The sequence below is a fragment of the Ranitomeya imitator genome, chromosome 8 (assembly GCF_032444005.1).
Source record: "Ranitomeya imitator isolate aRanImi1 chromosome 8, aRanImi1.pri, whole genome shotgun sequence".
NCBI lineage: Eukaryota > Metazoa > Chordata > Amphibia > Anura > Dendrobatidae > Ranitomeya > Ranitomeya imitator.
Genome location: NC_091289.1, coordinates 71,039,994 through 71,060,709, shown reverse-complemented (window position 1 = coordinate 71,060,709; position 20,716 = coordinate 71,039,994).

Below are 20,716 nucleotides of genomic sequence, written 5' to 3'. Positions count from 1 at the left end.
TGTCTGTCACGTCCCCCGCCGTCGGCTTCCCGCACTGACTGTCAGCGCCGGCCGTAAAGCAGAGCACAGCGATCGTTGGTCGCTGGAGAGAGCTGTCTGTGTGACAGCTTCCCAACGACCACACAACGACTTACCAATGATCACGGCCAGGTCATATCGCTGGTCGTGATCGTTGGTAAGTCGTTTAGTGTAACGGTACCTTAAAGGAAAACAGTGGAGAAGGGACAGCCATGGTGTAGGCCTTGGTTTATAGGGGCAGAAGGTGTGGCGGTTATAGATAATAATGGCAGACAGTGGGTACCAGGACAGGATATCGGGAGCAGCTCAAAACACTCAGTGCTGAACCTGGAGACAGTGAGTAAAGGACTGATCATTTTTTTAGATCAAACTGCAGCCGGGAGTGAAAATTTTCTGAAGCTATTCCATATGAAGCAACTGCTATGTGTGCAATTCTGTAACATACTGCTGCAGCATTGTGGCACTATTAGTCTGCTCTGGTATAGCGGTGTCGCGATTTGGTAGTTTTGCCTGTCCTTATGGCATTTTCTCTCTCACATAACATCATTTGTGTTGGAGAGCAATGACGTGTCCTGGATCCACAGCAGAGTTTTCTGCAGACTACAGGCCTTGCTACACATCCGTCCCATTCCACTTCAGCTTGTAGTCAGAGTCTGCTCCACGTATTCCGGCTGCTGCGGCTGTTTAAGCTGACGAAATTGCCTGAGCCGGCTGAAACCGGTTTTATCCAGTTCCTTCCATTGCAGAGCAGCAGCTGTGTGCTCTTTCCTGCTAAACAAAGAAACAGTGACATAGCCAGTGCCTACACAAATAGGCTGTAATTCACAGTCCGGGCACATAGGGCAGAGGCGGCTAATTCAGGCCTGATAGACATACAATCACTGTGATTGTGGCTGGAAAGGTCTGGAAGTGGAGGAATAATTGCCTGCAGTGATCATAGTCTGTGTCTTCTACCAATCACCCAAACGCTGGTGGCAGATGGGGCTTCACATGCGATATCCTCCGGGAATTTAGGTGAAACGTTATCAGTAGTTATAGGGGCTTTCTGGCCATATTGCACTGTACAAGCGTAGAAAAAGCTACGACCTAATATACTTTTAAAATCTCTGCTTGTTGTCAGTGAATGAAATCATTCTTGTCGACAGCCAAAGGATTGTACAAATCTGCCTTGTACGTCAGCAGCATAAATTATTTGCCACAATATACCCAGCATCAGTGGCATAGTCACTAACAATCCTAATGACTTGGTACAGGTACCTGTTATAGCTGGTTATATCTCCTCGACCACAACATACTCGTGCATGCTCTGTTTGGCTGAGCATCCATTCGTTTTAAATGTGCAGCGCCCCAGAGACCTGGTCGTTGTAGTATGGCACTCTGCCGCTAAGGGGAGTGGCGGTACGTCTGATGGCACTAAGGAGTTCTTCTGACCAGGTATCACTAGAACACATTACACTTCACACTCCGGCCACTAGGAGGAGAAAAAGGCTTTATTTATTGGGCCACTCCTCACACTGGTAAAACTAGGGGCTGGGGAGGAAGTTAGTCAGAAGCTGACTGGCTTGGATTCAGGCAACATCCCGTGGCAGGGGGTGTTGCAGGGAGAAGGCACAGGGGGGTCCCTGTCAGGCGTGGAAACCTGGCAGGTGCCTAGCGAACAGAACAGAATGTAACGGAACCGCGCCTGCACACCCTGCGGCGGTATCCTGAGAAAGAGACACGAAGGGAAGGATATTGTGGAACAGTGTAAACGAGATCAAGCACAAAGGAGAGCCAGTAAGAGTCGTGCCGAGAGAGAGAGAGGCAACATCTTACTGAGGCGCGTAGTCGGTGGCCGGAACACCGTAGGAGTAACTGACTTCAGGCCTTACTTCAAACTCCGCCGGACAGTTAATTATAGGTTGGCTGTCTACCTTAAATTTCCTAAGAAGACATAGGGGGCAACATTGGGAGAGGGGCGTCTCTAGGGTCCCGGAAGACCTCCAAGCCTTCCCGTCATACGGGTGCGTCCTAGCCAAAATATATCTGGGGGACGAGAAACTAGTAACATCTGGAACTAAAGAGAAAGAGATAGAGCTGTAGAGGACGAACGAACGAGAACAGCAGTTGTGAGGACTATTCCGAATGCTCAGCAGGGTAGGACTACAACACACAGGCGCTAGTGGTAGGCAACGATTTCCATCTGCGAAGGAAACTCTGGATGTGCCCATCGGACCGGCCGGTCTCTGATAGCCCTGTTAAACGTACTCTGGATTGCGGATCCTGAAGTCTTCAGTAAAGAAGTAAAGAGACTGCAACCCTGTGTCCTCGTTATTGCCTGCACCTCACACCATCACCATCCACCCTACTGGGAAGCCCTGGGGACATACTTCACCTGTGGGAAGTTATACCATCCAGCTGCCATTCCATCCCCCCAGCGGACCCCACAGCAGCGTCGGTCACCCTGACCGAACACCACAGGTGGCGTCACGAACCCCTGACAGACTGTGTACAACCTTTATTGGACGCCCCTTTGCAGGGTCGCGGACCGGGCCTAGCCACCGTGACAACCACAGAACCGAACCAGAGAGGCCCGGTACCAAAACGCGTGGCCCTGTGTCTGGGGGCGCTCCAAATGAGTGTAGAGTAAGCCGCTGCCAGACTCCTGTGTATCCCGGGAGAACAAAAGCACAAATATCCCTCATTCCCCTGACATCATCTGCTGCCTTTAGTGATTTTCATCTATTAAAAAATGAACCACAGTAATTGAAAACATCGAAATTGTATAATATTAATAAAAATTCACAAATCAGAACTTTTCTTTTTAATGGAATTCGGCCAAGGGTAATACAAAATAATAAGCGCATGTCAGAGCCTGTAGGAGCCGAGTCTTTAATGAGGAGAATTCTACTGCTCATCAGTCGTCAGCCTTACCTGTTCCTTCCCAGAGCTGATTACTCATTGTTATCCTGTCTGTTCAGCCAGTGATAAAGCACAAAATCTCTAGGTCCATAGAGTTGTGTTATCAGCCGAGATCTGCAAGGGCTGAACAACAAATCCCAGTGTATGTAACCATATCTGTACGTATAGAACGGTCGCTCATTGGCACCAGCAGTGATGTTGCTTGTTATGTAGTAGCACGTAGGACTACAGACAGTCATTGCTTGCGGAGGAAATGATTTCTCCATGGCGTGGCCTGGATTAAAGAGGTATTCTAAAGTGTGGAAGCTTTATTAATTCCTGATCTCTGGGGGTCCGACTGCTGATGCCCCCACCAATCAAGAGACTTGAGGCTCTGAAGAAGCGGTGTTCGATCATGTGCACTGCCACCTTATTCATTCTTAATGGGACTGTTGGAGATAGGTAAGCACTAAGCACTGATCTCGGCCGATCTGTGGGATTCCCATAAGAATGACTAGAACAGATGACCCATTCTTGGGATAAGTGAGGGTCCCAGTGATAAGGAAGTTATTGCCTATCCCACGAATAAAGGATAACTTCCAAATTATTATTATTATTATTTATTGTTATAGCGCCATTTATTCCATGGCGCTGTACATGTGAGGAGGGGTATACATAATAAAAACAAGTACAATAATCTTAAACAATACAAGTCATTACTGGTACAGGAGTGAGGACCCTGCCCGCGAGGGCTCACAATCTACAAGGGATGGGTGAAATGTGAGAAGATCCCTTTAACAGAAATGGAATAAAACTTTCTCCTGCATGTATTGCTGTGGATATGCTGGTTAAAGTCTTTCTGCTTTTCCTTATATATGTAGTGGCAGATACATTTCATCTGTACATGGCACATGTGCAGGATATAGCAGCCATTCACATGACTCAGCTGTGTGCAGGGGAGGGATAGCTTTTATATCTGTGTCATATGTAAGGGTGTGACAGGCCGGACATGCTGCACATTTCTATTTTGTCAGTCATAGGGGGTTGTGTATTATCTGTGTGATTCATCTGTAAGGTGGGGGGACACGGACTCTGTGCTGCTGATCCCCTGTATCCACTCCTGGTTTTGGCTTACAAATACTGAGGTAAAATACTGACCAAATACTGCTAGTGTGACGGCAGCCTAAGACGAGGCACAGACTCTGCTTATTACACACTTCCATAGTGAGGGAGTGGCGTTCTGTGTTTTTCTGAGCTGTTCTTTGTGTGCTGCTCATGTTTCTAGCCTTGTGGTGGAGGGATAGGCTCAGCGCTCAGGTTTCTGCTCTGCTCAGTCTCTGATCTGTGTGGGGGAGGGATGGAAATTGGTTATACAAAACCCTGCACTGGGGGAAGAGAGGACTAGTCCTTTTTTCTGCTAAGGATTATTTTCTGGGTTTGCTGCTGTTTCTAGACCATTTTGTTTGTTTTCTAGATCATTCTATTTCTTTGATTAAAATCTTATATGAAATATACAAAAGGATTCAATACATGGGAGTGTAATACAAATCCAAATTTTACAATCCAAATACTAAAACCCGAGAGCTGGAAACCTTCAGGTCTCTTGACTAAACCTACAAATTTATGAAAAATATTCACCTCTTGAATTTATCTGTGAAAAAAGATAGTGATAATATAGGGATTCATATTTGCTCACACACAGCAGCGATTCAGCTTCAATCCCTAGATTGTTTTTTGCTTAACCCCTTAATCCCATATGACGTACTATCCCGTCCAGGTGACCTGGGACTTAATTCCCAGTGACGGGATAGTACATCATATGCGATCGGCCGCGCTCACGGGGGGAGCGCGGCCGATCGCGGCCGGGTGTCAGCTGCCTATCGCAGCTGACATCCGGCACTATGTGCCAGGAGCGGTCACGGACCGCTCCCGGCACATTAACCCCCGGCACACCGCGATCAAAGATGATCGCGGTGTGCCGACAGTGCAGGGAAGCATCGCGCAGGGAGGGGGCTCCCTGCGGGCTTCCCTGAGACGATCGGTACACGGTGATGTACTCACCGTGTACCGAGCGTCTTCTCCCTGCAGTCCCCAGGTCCAAAATGGCCACGGGGCTGCATCCGGGTCCTGCAGGGAGCACTTCCGGGTCAGGATCAGGCTGCAGCTGCAGCTCTAATCCTGCCCGGCTGTATGTCAGATCACCGATCTGACAGAGTGCTGTGCACACTGTCAGATCGGTGATCTGTGATGTCCCCCCCTGGGACAAAGTGAAAAAGTAAAAAAAAAATTTCCACACGTGTAAAAAAAAAATAAAAAAAAAAATTCCTAAATAAAGAAGAAAAAAAAAAATATTATTCCCATAAATAAATTTCTTTATCTAAAAAAAAAAACAATAAAAGTACACATATTTAGTATCGCCGCGTCCGTAACGACCCGCCCTATAAAACTGGCCCACTAGTTAACCCCTTCAGTGAACACCGTAAGAAAAAAAAAAATGAGCCAAAAAACAATGCTTTATTATCATAACGCTGAACAAAAAGTGGAATAACACGCGATCAAAAAGACGGATATAAATAACCATGGTACCTCTGAAAACGTCATCTTGTCCCGCAAAAAACGAGCCGCCATACAGCATCATAACCAAAAAAATAAAAAAGTTATAGTCCTCAGAATAAAGCGATGCCAAAATAATTATTTTTTCTATAAAATAGCTTTTATCATATAAAAGCACCAAAACATAAAAAAATGATATAAATGAGGTATTGCTGTAATCGTACTGACCCGAAGAATAAAACTGCTTCATCAATTTTACCAAACGCGGAACGGTATAAACGCCTCCCCCAAAAGAAATTCATGAATAGCTGGTTTTTGGTCATTCTGCCTCACAAAAAATCGGAATAAAAAGCGATCAAAAACTGTCACGTGTCTGAAAATGTAACCGATAAAAACGTCAACTCGTCCCGCAAAAAACAAGACCTCACATGACTCTGTGGACCAAAATATGGAAAAATTATAGGTCTCAAAATGTGGAGACGCAAAAACTTTTTTGCTATAAAAAGCGTCTTTTAGTGTGTGACGGCTGCCAATCATAAAAATCCGATATAAAAAGCGCTATAAAAGTAAATCAAACCCCCCCTTCATCACCCCCTTAGTTAGGCTAGGTTCACATTGCGTTAATGGGTTAACGCTAACGGACAGCGTTGCACGGCGAAAATGTCACAATTAACGCCGTGCAACGGGTCCGTTAGCACACCCATTGACAGCAATGTGATTTTCAGGTGTAGCGCATCGCTAGAGCGTGCCATTTTCGGCTCGCGCTAGCAAGGTGCCGTTCTTTTGTGGCGCGCCTCGGATGCTGCTTGCAGCGTCCGCGGCGCGCCCGAGGTCCGATCCCCGATCTTCCAGAGCGGGGACGTTAACGCGACCACTAAACACGACACCTAAAAAGACATTGCGTTAGCTCAATCCGCTAGCGCTAAATGGATTTCCCTAACGCAATGTGAACCTAGCCTTAGGGAAAAATAATAAAATTAAAAAAAATGTATTTATTTCCATTTTCCCTTTAGGGTTAGGGCTAGGGTTAGGGTTAGGGTTAGGGCTAGGGTTAGGGCTAGGGTTAGGGCTAGGGTTAGGGTTTGGATTACATTTACGGTTGGGATTAGGGTTGGGATTAGAATTAGGGGTGTGTCAGGGTTAGGTGTGTGGTTAGGGTTACAGTTGGGATTAGGGTTAGGGGTGCGTTTGGATTAGGGTTTCATTTATAATTGGGGGGTTTCCACTGTTTAGGCACATCAGGGGCTCTCCAAACGCGACATGGCGTCCGATCTCAATTCCAGCCAATTCTGCATTGAAAAAGTAAAACAGTGCTCCTTCACTTCCGAGCTCTCCCGTGCGCCCAAACAGGGGTTTACCCCAACATATGGGGTATCATCGTACTCGAGACAAATTGGACAACAATTTTTTGGGTCCAAGTTCTCTTGTTATCCTTGGGAAAATAAAAATTTGGGGGGCCAAAATCATTTTTGTGGGAAAAAAAAAGGATTTTTTATTTTCACGGCTCTGCGTTATAAACTGTAGTGAAACACTTAGAGGTTCAAAGTTCTCACAACACATCTAGATAAGTTCCTTGGGAGGTCTAGTTTCTAATTTGGGGTAACTTGTGGGGGGTTTGTACTGTTTGGGTACATCAGGGGCTCTGCAAATGCAACGTGACTCCTGCAGACCAATCCATCTAAGTCTGCATTCCAAATGGCGCTCCTTCCCTTCCGAGCTCTGCCATGCGCCCAAACAGTGGTTCCCCCCCACATATTGGGTATCAGCGTACTGAGGACAAATTGGACAACAACTTTTGAGGTCCAATTTATTCTGTTACCCTTGTGAAAATACAAAACTGGGGGCTAAAAAATAATTTTTGCGAAAAAAAAAAAAATTATTTTAACGGCTCTGCGTTATAAACTGTAGTGAAACACTTGAGGGTTCAAAGCTCTCAAAACACATCTAGATAAGTTCCTTAGGGGGTCTAGTTTCCAAAATGGTGTCACTTGTGGGGGGTTTTAATGTTTAGGCACATCAGGGGCTCTCCAAACCAACATGGCGTCCCATCTTAATTCCAGTCAATTTTGCATTGAAAAGTCAAATGGCGCACCTTCCCTTCCGAGCTCTGCTATGCGCCCAAAAAGTGGTTTACCCCCACATATCGGGTATCGTCGCACTCAGGACAAATTGCACAACAACTTTTGTGGTCTAATTTCTTCTCTTACCCTTGGGAAAATAAAAAATTGGGGGCGAAAAGATCATTTTTGTAAAAAAATAAGATTTTTTATTTTTACGGCTCTGCATTATAAACTTCTGTGAAGCACTTGTTGGGTCAAAGTGCTCACCACACATCTAGATAAGTTCCTTAAGGGGTCTACTTTTCAAAATGGTGTCACTTGTGAGGGGTTCCAATGTTTAGGCACATCAGGGGCTCTCCAAACGCAACATGGCGTCCCATCTCAATTCCAGTCAATTTTGCATTGAAAAGTCAAATGGCGCTCCTTTCCTTCCGAGCTCTGCCATGCGCCCAAACAGTGGTTTACCCCCACATATGGGGTATCAGTGTACTCCGTACAGATTGTACAACAACGTTTGGCATTCATTTTATCCTGTTACCCTTGGTAAAATAAAACAAATTGGAGCTGAAATAAATTTTGTGTGAAAAAAAGTTAAATATTCATTTTTATTTAAACATTCCAAAAATTCCTGTGAAACCCCTGAAGGGTTAATAAACTTCTTGAATGTGGTTTTGAGCACCTTGAGGGGTGCAGTTTTTAGAATGGTGTCACACTTGGGTATTTTCTATCATATAGACCCCTCAAAATGACTTTAAATGAGATGTGGTCCCTAAAAAAAAAATGGTGTTGTAAAAATGAGAAATTGCTGGTCAACTTTTAACCCTTATAACTCCCTAACAAAAAAAAATTTTGGTTCCAAAATTGTGCTGATGTAAAGTAGACATGTGGGAAATGTTACTTATTAAGTATTTTGCGTGACATATCTCTGTGATTTAAGGGCATAAAAATTTAAAGTTGGAAAATTGTGAAATTTTCTAAATTTTCGCCAAATTTCCGTTTTTTTCACAAATAAACGCAAGTTATATCGAATAAATGTTACCAATAAAATGAAGTACAATATGTCACGAGAAAACAATGTCAGAATCGCCAAGATCCGTTGAAGCGTTCCAGAGTTATAACCTCATAAAGGGACAGTGGTCAGAATTGTAAAAATTGGCCCGGTCATTAATGTGCAAACCACCCTCGGGGCTTAAGGGGTTAAAGAAGGTTCTCAGGGGTTCAAGCTAAAATATTATTTTGTGTGGACACATATAACACTCTATTTTTCTCAATAAATTGGCATTCTGCCATTTTTTTAAACTTGGGAATTTTAAAATAGATGTAAAGTAATGAAGACTTTTTTTTAAGTTTAAAATTAGAATGAACAGCATTTAGTCCTATAAGATACCATTCACCCTAATCCCCATCAATTGTGCAAATGCCTGCTTGATAATTTGAATTGTTAGTCACGAATAGTGTTGAGCGATACCTTCCGATATCGGAAAGTATCGGTATCGGATTGGATCGGCCGATATTCAAAAAATATCGGATATCGCTGATACCGATACCCAATCCCAATACAAGTCAATGGGACCAAAATATCGGAATTAAAATAAACCCTTTCTTTCCTTGTAGGTTCATTCTACATGAAGGAAAACAACTAAGAATAATGCAGGATGTATTTGGGGAGGTGGCGGAGACATTAAAGGCATAGAGGTATAGCCCAATCAAATAGAATAGCATGATTTTTTTTTTTTAAAGACGTTCGGAGTGACAAAGATATTGGCTATGTAAATTTTTTTTAAATTTTGTCAGATATTGATGTTTCACTATTCCACGCCCTTCCCCTTCTTTTTTTTTACTTTTCCAACACTTTCATCTTCATCATCATCAGCATCTTTGACATCAACTTCTTCACCTTATTCATCTTCTTCTTCATCTTCTACATTTTTTTTTAATTATATTATTCATATTCATTTTCTTCAACTATTATTATTCTTCCTATTCTACTTCTTCATCATATTCTCATTTGTGACAGGCATTCCCGTAGTTGTTATGTATAAAAGTTTGAAGATTACACCTTCCGTTCTGCCTGTCACAAAAGTTACATTTGTCCGCGTTCAGTTTGGCCTGCAGCATCAGGCTTTATCCAGGGGCACCACGAGGAGGAACGGACTCACCCCCATACACTGCTTAGTCTTCTTCTGCATATAATTTAGATAATATCTTTTGCTCTGATATTAAGTGTTATGCTTAATGTTCTTCTGCTCTTTGTTCTGCAGCCTCTTGTTCTTCTGCTTCTCGGTCTTCCATGTCGTCGTCTCCAGGGTCGTCGTCTCTGTCGTCGTCGTTGTCATCGGGGTGGTCTTCAGAGTCGTCATCTCCAGGGTCGTCGTCATCTCAGTGGTTGTCGTCTCTGGTGTCGTCGTCATCTTAGGGGTGGTCTTCCGGGTCGTCGTCTTTAGGGTCTTCAACTTGGAAATGTAGCAGAAGGTACAAGAAGGCTGAGAAAATGCAGAGAACCAGCTGATGGAACTGGAACTCGGATGGCTACCCGAAGGTCCAAGAGCCAATGGAACTACCGAGGACCAGCTGACGTAACTGGAACTCAGTTACTAAGCAGGAGGTACCCGTGCTAAAAAGCACTACCAAGGACCGCCTGACGTTGGCGGAACTCGGATACCCAGAAGGAGGCACCTAAGGCAAAGGCTCTGCCCGGAACCAGCTGACGTTACTGGAACCAGGATGGGCAGCAGAAGGTACAAGAGCAAAAGACACTGCCGAGAACCAGCTGACGGTACTGGAACCCGGATGGGTAGCCGAAGGTCCAAGAGCCAATGGAACTACCGAGGACCAGCTGACGTTACTGGAACCCGGTTACTAAGCAGGAGGTACCCGTGCCTGAAAGCACTACCAAGGACCACCTGACGTTGGTGGAACTCGGATACCCAGAAGGAGGCACCTAAGCCAAAGGCTCTGCCCGGAACCAGCTGACGGTACTGGAACCAGGATGGGGAGCAGAAGGTACAAGAGCAAAAGACACTGCCGAGAACCAGCTGACGGTACTGGAACCCGGATGCGTTGGCCAACTGTGCAAGAGCCAATGGCACGACCGAGGACCAGCTGACGGTGCTGAAACCCGGTTACTAAGCTGTAGGTACCCGCGCTTAAAAGCACTACCAAGGACCGCCTGGCGTTGGCGGAACTCGGATACCCAGAAGGAGGCACCTAAGCCAAAGGCTCTGCCTGGAACCAGCTGACAGTGCTGGAACCAGGATGTGGACCAGAAGGTCCACAGGAGAGGAGAGAACAGCTAGGCCGTGAGGCTGCCGCAGTTACCGAACACCAACAGTCCTACAGGGGGAGCTTGGCCTACTGGCACTACAGAATCAGCCTTGATTGCCAATTCCCGCAGCCCACATAGGAAGCTGCTAAACTGGAGGCACCATGGAGTTGGCTAACCCGACCGCAACACAACGGGGCAACGCATTGGCGTCTCAGTGAGCTTGACACTACCCGTAACCAGCTGATGGTGCTGGAGCCAGGCTGGGCACGAGGGAGTACCCGTGACAAAAACACTGCCGAGAACCAGCTGACGGTGCTGGAACACGGATGCGTTGCCCAAGTGTGCAAGAGCCAATGGCACGACCGAGGACCAGCTGACAGTGCTGGAACCCGGTTACAAAGCTGTAGGTACCCGCGCTTAAAAGCACTACCAAGGACCGCCTGGCGTTGGCGGAACTCGGATACCCGGAAGGAGGCACCTAAGCCAAAGGCTCTGCCCGGAACCAGCTGACGGTGCTGGAACCAGGATGTGGACCAGAAGGTCCACAGGAGAGGAGAGAACAGCTAGGCCGCGAGGCTGCCGCAGTTACCGAACACCAACAGTCCTACAGTGGGAGCTTGCCCTACTGGCACTACAGAACCAGCCTTGATTGGCCATTCCCGCAGCCCACATAGGAAGCTCCAAAACTGGAGGCACCATGGAGTTGGCTAATCCAACCGCAACACGACGGGGCAATGCATAAGCGTCTCAGTGAGCTTGACACTACCCGGAACCAGCTGACGGTGCTGGAACCAGGCTGGGCACGAGGGAGTACCCGTGACTAGTGTTGAGCGATACCTTCCGATATCGGAAAGTATTGGTATCGGTTGGGATCGGCCGATATTCAAAAAATATCGGATATCGCCGATACCGATACCCGATCCCAATGCAAGTCAATGGGACCAAAATATCGGAATTAAAATAAACCCTTTCTTTCCTTTGTAGGTTCATTCTACATCAAGGAAAACAACTAAGAATAATGTAGGATGTATTGTGGGAGGTGGCGGAGACATTAAAGGCAATGAGGTTTAGCCCAATCAAATAGAATAGCATGTTTTTGTTTTTTTTTAAGACGTTCGGAGTGAAAAAGATATTGAGTATGTAAATTTTTTTTAATTTTGTCAGATATTGATGTTTCACTATTCCACGCCCTTCCCCTTCTTTTTTTTTCTTTTTTTTTTTTACTTTTCCCACACTTTCATCTTCATCATCATCAGCATCTTTGACATCAACTTCTTCTTCACCTTATTCACCTTCTTCTTCATCTTCTACCTATTTTTTTTTTTTTTATTACATTCTTCATATTCATTTTATTCAACTATTATTATTCTTCCTATTCTACATATTCTTTTTATTCCACTGTTATTATTCTTCCTATTCTACTTCTTCATCATATTCTCATTTGTGACAGGCATTCCCGTAGTTGTTATCTATAAAAGTTGGAAGATTACACCTTCCGTTCTGCCAGTCACAAAAGTTACATTTGTCCGCGTTCAGTTTGGCCTGCAGCATCAGGCTTTATCCAGGGGCACCACGAGGAGGAACGGACTCACCCCCATACACTGCTTAGTCTTCTTCTGCATATAATTTAGATAATATCTTTTGCTCTGATATTAAGTCTTATGCTTAATGTTCTTCTGCTCTTTGTTCTGCAGCCTCTTGTTCTTCTGCTTCTCGGTCTTCCATGTCGTCGTCTCCAGGGTCGTCGTCTCCAGTGTCGTCATCTCCGCCGTCGTCGTCTCAGCCGTCGTCGTCTCCGCCGTCGTCGTCTCAGCCGTCGTCGTCTCCGCCGTCGTCGTCTCCGCCGTCGTCATCGGGGTGGTCTTCCGGGTCGTCGTCGTCGTCATCGGGGTGGTCTTCCGGGTCGTCGTCATCGGGGTGGTCTTCCGGGTGGTCGACTTTAGGGTCTTAAACTTGGAAATGTAGCAGAAGGTACAAGAAGGCTGAGAAAATGCCAAGAACCAGCTGATGGAACTGGAACTCGGATGGCTACCCGAAGGTTCAAGAGCCTATGGAACTACCGAGGACCAGCTGACGTTACTGGAACCCGGTTACTAAGCAGGAGGTACCCGTGCTAAAAAGCACTACCAAGGACCGCCTGGCGTTGGCGGAACTCGGATACCCAGAATGAGGCACCTAAGCCAAAGGCTCTGCCCGGAACCAGCTGACGTTACTGGAACCAGGATGGGGAGCAGAAGGTACAAGAGCAAAAGACACTGCCGAGAACCAGCTGACGGTACTGGAACCCGGATGGGTAGCCGAAGGTCCAAGAGCCAATGGAACTACCGAGGACCAGCTGACGTTACTGGAACCCGGTTACTAAGCAGGAGGTACCCGTGCCTGAAAGCACTACCAAGGACCACCTGACGTTGGTGGAACTTGGATACCCAGAAGGAGGCACCTAAGCCAAAGGCTCTGCCCGGAACCAGCTGACGGTACTGGAACCAGGATGGGGAGCAGAAGGTACAAGAGCAAAAGACACTGCCGAGAACCAGCTGACGGTGCTGGAACCAGGTGGTGGACCCGAAGGCCCACAGGAGAGGAGAGAACAGCTAGGCCGCGAGGCAGCCGCAGTTACCAAACCCCAACAGTCCTACAGGGGGAGCTGGGCCTACTGGCACTACAGAACCAGCCTTGACTACCAGTTCACGCAGCCCACATAGGAAGCTCCTAAACTGGAGGCACCCTGGAGTTGGCTAACCCGACTGCAACACGACGGGGCAAACATAGGCGTCTCAGCGAGTTTGACACACCCCGGAAACAGCTGACGGTGCTGAAACCAGGTTTGGCACGAGGGAGTACCTGTGACAAAAACACTGCCGAGAACCAGCTGGCGGTGCTGGAACCCAGATGCGTTGCCCCAGTGTGAAAGAGCCAATGGCACGACCGAGGACCAGCTGACGGTGCTGGAACACGGTTACTAAGCTGTAGGTGCCCGCGCTTAAAAGCACTACCAAGGACCGCCTGACGTTGGCGGAACTCGGATACCCAGGAGGAGGCACCTAAGCCAAAGGCTCGGCCCGGAACCAGCTGACGGTGCTGGAACCAGGTGGTGGACCCCAAGGCCCACAGGAGAGGAGAGAACAGCTAGGCCGCGAGGCAGCCGCAGTTACCGAACCCCAACAGTCCTACAGGGGGAGCTGGGCCTACTGGCACTACAGAACCAGCCTTGACTACCAGTTCACGCAGCCCACATAGGAAGCTCCTAAACTGGAGGCACCCTGGAGTTGGCTAACCCGACTGCAACACGACGGGGCAAACATAGGCGTCTCAGCGAGTTTGACACACCCCGGAAACAGCTGACGGTGCTGAAACCAGGTTTGGCACGAGGGAGTACCTGTGACAAAAACACTGCCGAGAACCAGCTGGCGGTGCTGGAACCCAGATGCGTTGCCCCAGTGTGCAAGAGCCAATGGCACGACCGAGGACCAGCTGACGGTGCTGGAACACGGTTACTAAGCTGTAGGTGCCCGCGCTTGAAAGCACTACCAAGGACCGCCTGACGTTGGCGGAACTCGGATACCCAGGAGGAGGCACCTAAGCCAAAGGCTCGGCCCGGAACCAGCTGACGGTGCTGGAACCAGGTGGTGGACCCCAAGGCCCACAGGAGAGGAGAGAACAGCTAGGCCGCGAGGCAGCCGCAGTTACCGAACCCCAACAGTCCTACAGGGGGAGCTGGGCCTACTTGCACTACAGAACCAGCCTTGACTACCAGTTCACGCAGCCCACATAGGAAGCTCCTAAACTGGAGGCACCCTGGAGTTGGCTAACCCGACCGCACCACGACGGGGCAAGCATAGGCGTCTCAGTGAGCTTGACACAACCCGGAAACAGCTGACGGTGCTGAAACCAGGCTTGGCACGAGGGAGTACCTGTGACAAGAACACTGCCGAGAACCAGCTGGCGGTGCTGGAACCCAGATGCGTTGCCTATTAAAGATTGTCTTCCTAGAGCCCCAACTAGCGGTGTTGGAGCTAAGGGTAAGCAGGGGGAGCAGAGTGTAGGCCGAAGCCTGCACTGGAGGCAGCTTTGTGTCTGCGTTGCGTTTGCAGGACACTTTGCCGGCTACACAGTGGGGGAACAGCTGGCGTTGCTGAACCCCACTAACACAATGGTGTGTGTTTTTCTCTGTGCAGCTAGCACTTGCGGTCAAAAACTAGCGATGTTAGAGCCCGTGTTGAAGCAGGAGGAGGAGGAGAGGAGCAGAGTGTAGGCCGAAGCCTATTTGAACCAATTTCAAAGGAAACCTTTAACCCCCCCTCAGGTGTTACAAAGTACAAGAGACACACCTTGTGCAGTATTAATGCTGCACAAGTGAAAGGTTGCTCTATTAATTTGTCTACTTGCCCACGCTGAATGAAAAACGTACACAATTTAGCCCATTCTACAGTCAAACTGTAGTGGATGCGTGACTTGGCTTTTTAAGGAGACGCAGCACAGGTGTCCCAAATAACGCCTTGGTGCTTGGCGCAGCTTCCTGAGCGTTGTTATTTGCTGTACAGGAGTCTGCGCTCTTGTGTTATCCCTTGGCAATGCCCTGTTAGAGCTGCCCGTCTTATGACCTCATTTCATGTTGGCCGGTGCGGTTAACGATGGCCATAAATCCCAGACCCACAGTGCCTTTTCATAAAGTCACACTGCGGTGCTGTGATTCGTGGCCTTGAGCAGTAAATATTTTGGCCGCTCACACACGTCCTTACACCTGCTTCAGACTGGGCGGCCTCTGCTGATCCCTTCTCGCATGCCGCGGCCATGAGGCTGCACAGTCTGAAGAAGGCGGAAGGAGATGAGTTAAGACAGGTGAAGATATGCACTGCTCGTGCCCATCAATCACACCCTCGCAGTCAAAATAAGACAACGAGGAGCATTGTTTCAGGCAGGGCGGACGCACAGGCGCAACAAGCCAACCAATGATGTCAGAAGACGGGAAGCGCTACCAAGGGGGGTGCTGCGTATCATTAGAAAGGAAAGTCACACCTCAGGGACAGTGGAATGGTCTCAATGAGACACATTTTGTACGTTTTGAGTTCCACGTGGGCAAGGAGAAAAAGTCAGCCACCTTGTACAAATGCAGCAGTACTGCTGTACAAGGTGGCTGTTATACATAGAAACACCTGGGGGGGTGGGGGGCAGGCTCCCTTCAATTTCAGTTCATGTGCCTGCGTGGCGTTTGCAGGACACGTTGCCAGCTACACAGCAGGGGAACAGCTGGCGGTGCTGAACCCCACTAACACATTGGCTGGTGTTTTTCTCTGTGCAGCTAGCATGTCCGGGCAGAAACTGGCGTTGTTTGAGCCCAGGGTCAGCAGGAGGAGGAGAGGAGCAAAGTGTAGGCCGAAGCCTGCACTGGTGGCAGCTTTTGGTCAGTTGTGCCAGCGTGGCTTGTGCTGGACACGATGCCGACTACACAGCAGGGGAACAGCTGGCGGTGCTGAACCCCACTAACACATTGGCTGGTGTTTTTCTCTGTGCAGCTAGCATGTCCGGGCAGAAACTGGCATTGTTTGAGCCCAGGGTCAGCAGGAGGAGGAGAGGAGCAAAGTGTAGGCCGAAGCCTGCACTGGTGGCAGCTTTTGTTCTGTTGTGCCAGCGTGGCTTGTGCTGGACACGTTGCCGACTACACAGCAGGGGAACAGCTGGCGTTGCTGAACCCCACTAACACATTGACTGGTGTTTTTCTCTGTGCAGCTAGCAGTTCCGGGCAAAAACTAGCGGTGTTTGAGCCCAGGGTCAGCAGGAGGAGTAGAGGAGCAGAGTGTAGGCCGAAGCCTAGTTGAACCAATTTCAAAGGTTACCTTTAACCCCCCCCTCAGGTGTTGCAAGGTACAAGAGCCACACCTTGAACAGCATTAATGATGCACAAGTCAAAGGTTGCTCTATTTAATTTTGCTCCTTGCACACGCTGAATTAAACACGTACACTATTTAGCCCATTATACTGTAAAACAGTAGTGGAGGCGTGACTACTAGTCTTTTTAAGGAGACGCAGCACAGGTGTACAAATTTACACCTAGGTGCTGTGCGCAGATTCCTTACCGTTGTTATTTGCAGTACAGGAAACTGCGCTCTTGTGTTATCCCTTGGCAATACCCTGTTAGTGCAGGCCGTCTCATGACCTCATTTCATGTTGGCCGGTGCGGTTAACGATGGCCATAAATCCCAGACCCACAGTGGCTTTTCCTAAAGTCACACTGCGGTGCTGGGATTCGTGGCCTTGTGCAGTAAATATGTTCGCCGCTCACACATGTCCTTACACCTGCTTCAGACTGGGCGGCCTCAGCTGATCCCTTATCGCATGCCGCAACCATGAGGCCGCACAGTCAGAAGAAGGCGGAAGGAGGGGAGTGAAGACAGGGGAACATATGCACTGCTCGTGCCCATCAATCACACCCTCGCAGTCAAAATATTTGAGACAACGGGGGGCGTTGTGTCGGGCAGGGGGGACGCACAGGCACAGCCAGCCAACCAATGATGTCAGGAGACGGGCAGCGCTAACAATGGGGGTGCTGTGTGTCATTAAAAAGGAAAGTCACACCTCAGGGACATTGTAATGGTCTGTAATGAGACACATTTTGTACTTGTTGAGTTCCACGTGTGCAAGGAGAAAAAGTCAGCCACCTTGTACAAATGCAGCAGTACTGCTGTACAAGGTGGCTGTTATACATAGAAACACCTGGGGAGGTGGGGGGCAGGCTCCCTTCAATTTCAGTTCATGTGCCTGCGTGGCGTTTGCAGGACACGTTGCCAGCTACACAGCAGGGGAACAGCTGGCGGTGCTGAACCCCACTAACACATTGGCTGGTGTTTTTCTCTGTGCAGCTAGCATGTCCGGGCAGAAACTGGCGTTGTTTGAGCCCAGGGTCAGCAGGAGGAGGAGAGGAGCAAAGTGTAGGCCGAAGCCTGCACTGGTGGCAGCTTTTGGTCAGTTGTGCCAGCGTGGCTTGTGCTGGACACGATGCCGACTACACAGCAGGGGAACAGCTGGCGGTGCTGAACCCCACTAACACATTGGCTGGTGTTTTTCTCTGTGCAGCTAGCATGTCCGGGCAGAAACTGGCGTTGTTTGAGCCCAGGGTCAGCAGGAGGAGGAGAGGAGCAAAGTGTAGGCCGAAGCCTGCACTGGTGGCAGCTTTTGTTCTGTTGTGCCAGCGTGGCTTGTGCTGGACACGTTGCCGACTACACAGCAGGGGAACAGCTGGCGTTGCTGAACCCCACTAACACATTGACTGGTGTTTTTCTCTGTGCAGCTAGCAGTTCCGGGCAAAAACTAGTGGTGTTTGAGCCCAGGGTCAGCAGGAGGAGTAGAGGAGCAGAGTGTAGGCCGAAGCCTAGTTGAACCAATTTCAAAGGTTACCTTTAACCCCCCCCTCAGGTGTTGCAAGGTACAAGAGCCACACCTTGAACAGCATTAATGATGCACAAGTCAAAGGTTGCTCTATTTAATTTTGCTCCTTGCACACACTGAATAAAACACGTACACTGTTTAGCCCATTATACTGTCAAACAGTAGTGGAGGCGTGACTACTAGTCTTTTTAAGGAGATGCAGCACAGGTGTCAAAATTTACACCTAGCTGCTGTGCGCAGATTCCTGAGCGTTGTTATTTGCTGTACAGGAGTCTGCGCTATTGGGATCCCTTGGCCATGCGCTGTGAGCGCTTCCTGTCTTCTGACCTCATTTAATGTCGGCCGTTACGGTTAGCGATGGACATGAATCCCAGACCCACAGTGTGTTTTCAAAAAATCACACTGCGTGGCTGGGATTCGTGGCCTTGTTCAGTAAATATGTTTGACGCTCACACATGTCCTTACACCTGCTTCAGACTGGGCGGCCTCATCTGATCCCTTATCGCCTGCCGCGGCCATGAGGACACCCAGTCTGAAGAAGGCGGAAGGAGATGAGTGAACACAGGCAAACATATGCACTGCACATGCCCATCAATCACACCCTCGCTGTTCAAAAAATAAGACACCGAGGGGCGTTGTTTCGAGCAGGGCAGACGCTCAGGCGCAGCCAGCTAACCAATGATGTCAAAAGACGGGCAGCGCTAACAAGGGTGGTGCTGCGTATCATTAGAAAGGAAAGTCACACCTCAGGGACAGTGGAATGGTCTCAATGAGACACATTTTGTACGTGTTGAGTTCCACGTGGGCAAGGAGAAAAAGTCAGCCACCTTGTACAAATGCAGCAGTGCTGCTGTACTAGGTGGCTGTTATACATAGAAACACCTGGGGGGGTGGGGCCAGGTTCCCTTTAATTTCAGTTCATGTGCCTGCGTGGCGTTTGCAGGTCACGTTGCCGGCTACACAGCAGGGGAACAGCTGGCGTTGCTGAACCCCACTAACACATTGGCTGGTGTTTTTCTCTGTGCAGCTAGCACTTCCGGGCAAAAACTAGCGGTGTTTGAGCCCAGGGTCAGCAGGAGGAGGAGAGGAGCAGAGTGTAGGCCGAAGCCTGCACTGGTGGCAGCTTTTGTTCTGTTGTGCCAGCGTGGCATGTGCTGGACACGTTGCCGACTACACAGCAGGGGAACAGCTGGCGGTGCTGAACCCCACTGACACATCACCTAGTGTTTTTTCTGTGTAGACAACACTTCCAGGTGGCAACTGACAGTGTTGAAACCCAGGGAATCAAAGAGGAGCAGAGTGTAGGCCGAAGCCTGCAGTGGAGCAAGTTGAAAGGGAACCTTTAACCCCCCCCCCCAGGCATTTGTTGCTGAAAGAGCCATCTTGTACAGCAGTAATACTGCACATGGAAAATGGTGGCTCCGAAAATTATGCTCCTTGCAAACGCTGAAGTACACACTCATATAATGTGTCCCCTCACACCGTCAAACCATCCCGGAAGTGGGACTTTCCTTTGTAATGTGACACAGCACAGCCGTCATTCCAACCCCCTTGGTGCCGGGCGCCACCTCCTCAACGTTGTTTGGTTCTGTCACGGAGCCCGCGCTGTAATGTTATCCCTTGGCCATGCACAGTTAGCGGTGCCCGTCTTCTGACATCATGTAGGTGTCAGGCTGGCAGTGCCTGTGCGTCCAAGCTGCCCGAGATCCAACCTTGCAGTGTCATCTAATGTAGTCCCACTGCGGGCCAGGGATCCATGGGCATGCGCAGTGCATATCATCGCCTCTCACTCACCTCCTTCCTGCTTCTTCAGACTGTGCGGCGTCACGGCCGTGGCATGCTATTAGGGATCAGCTGACGCCGCCTAGTCTGAAGAAGCGTGTAGAAGGGGAGTGAGAGGCTAGTATATGCACTGCGCATGGCCATGGATACCAGGCCCACTGTGGGATCACATTAGACGACACTGCGAGGTGTGATTTCGGGCAGCGTGGACGCACAGGCGCAGCCAGGACGACAACAAATGATGTCAGAGGACGGGCAGCGCAAACTGTGCATGGCCAAGGGATAACATAACAGCGCAGGGTCCATGACGGAATCAAACAACGCTAAGGAGGCAGCGCACGGTGCCAAGGGGGTAGCAATGACGGCTGTGCTGCGTCACATTACAAAGGAAAGTCCCACCTCCGGGACGGTTGGACGGTGTGAGGGGACACATTACATGAGTGTGTAGTTCAGCGTTTGCAAGGGGCATAATTTCAAGAGCGATCTTTCCCTTCTGCAGTATTAGTGCTGCACATGGTGGCTCTTTCAGTAACAAACGCCTAGGGGGGGGGGGGACAGGTCCCCTTACATTTTAGTTGTGCCAGCGTGGCGGTCGCATGACACGTTGCCGGATACACAGCTGGGGATCAGCTGACGTTACTGAACCCCAATAACAGAGGAGCGACTGTTGACTGTGCACACAGCACTTCCAGGCACCAACTGGCGGTGTTAGAGCCCAGGGACAGCAGGAGGAGCAGAGGAACAGAGTGTAGGCCGAAGCCTGATTGGAGCAAGT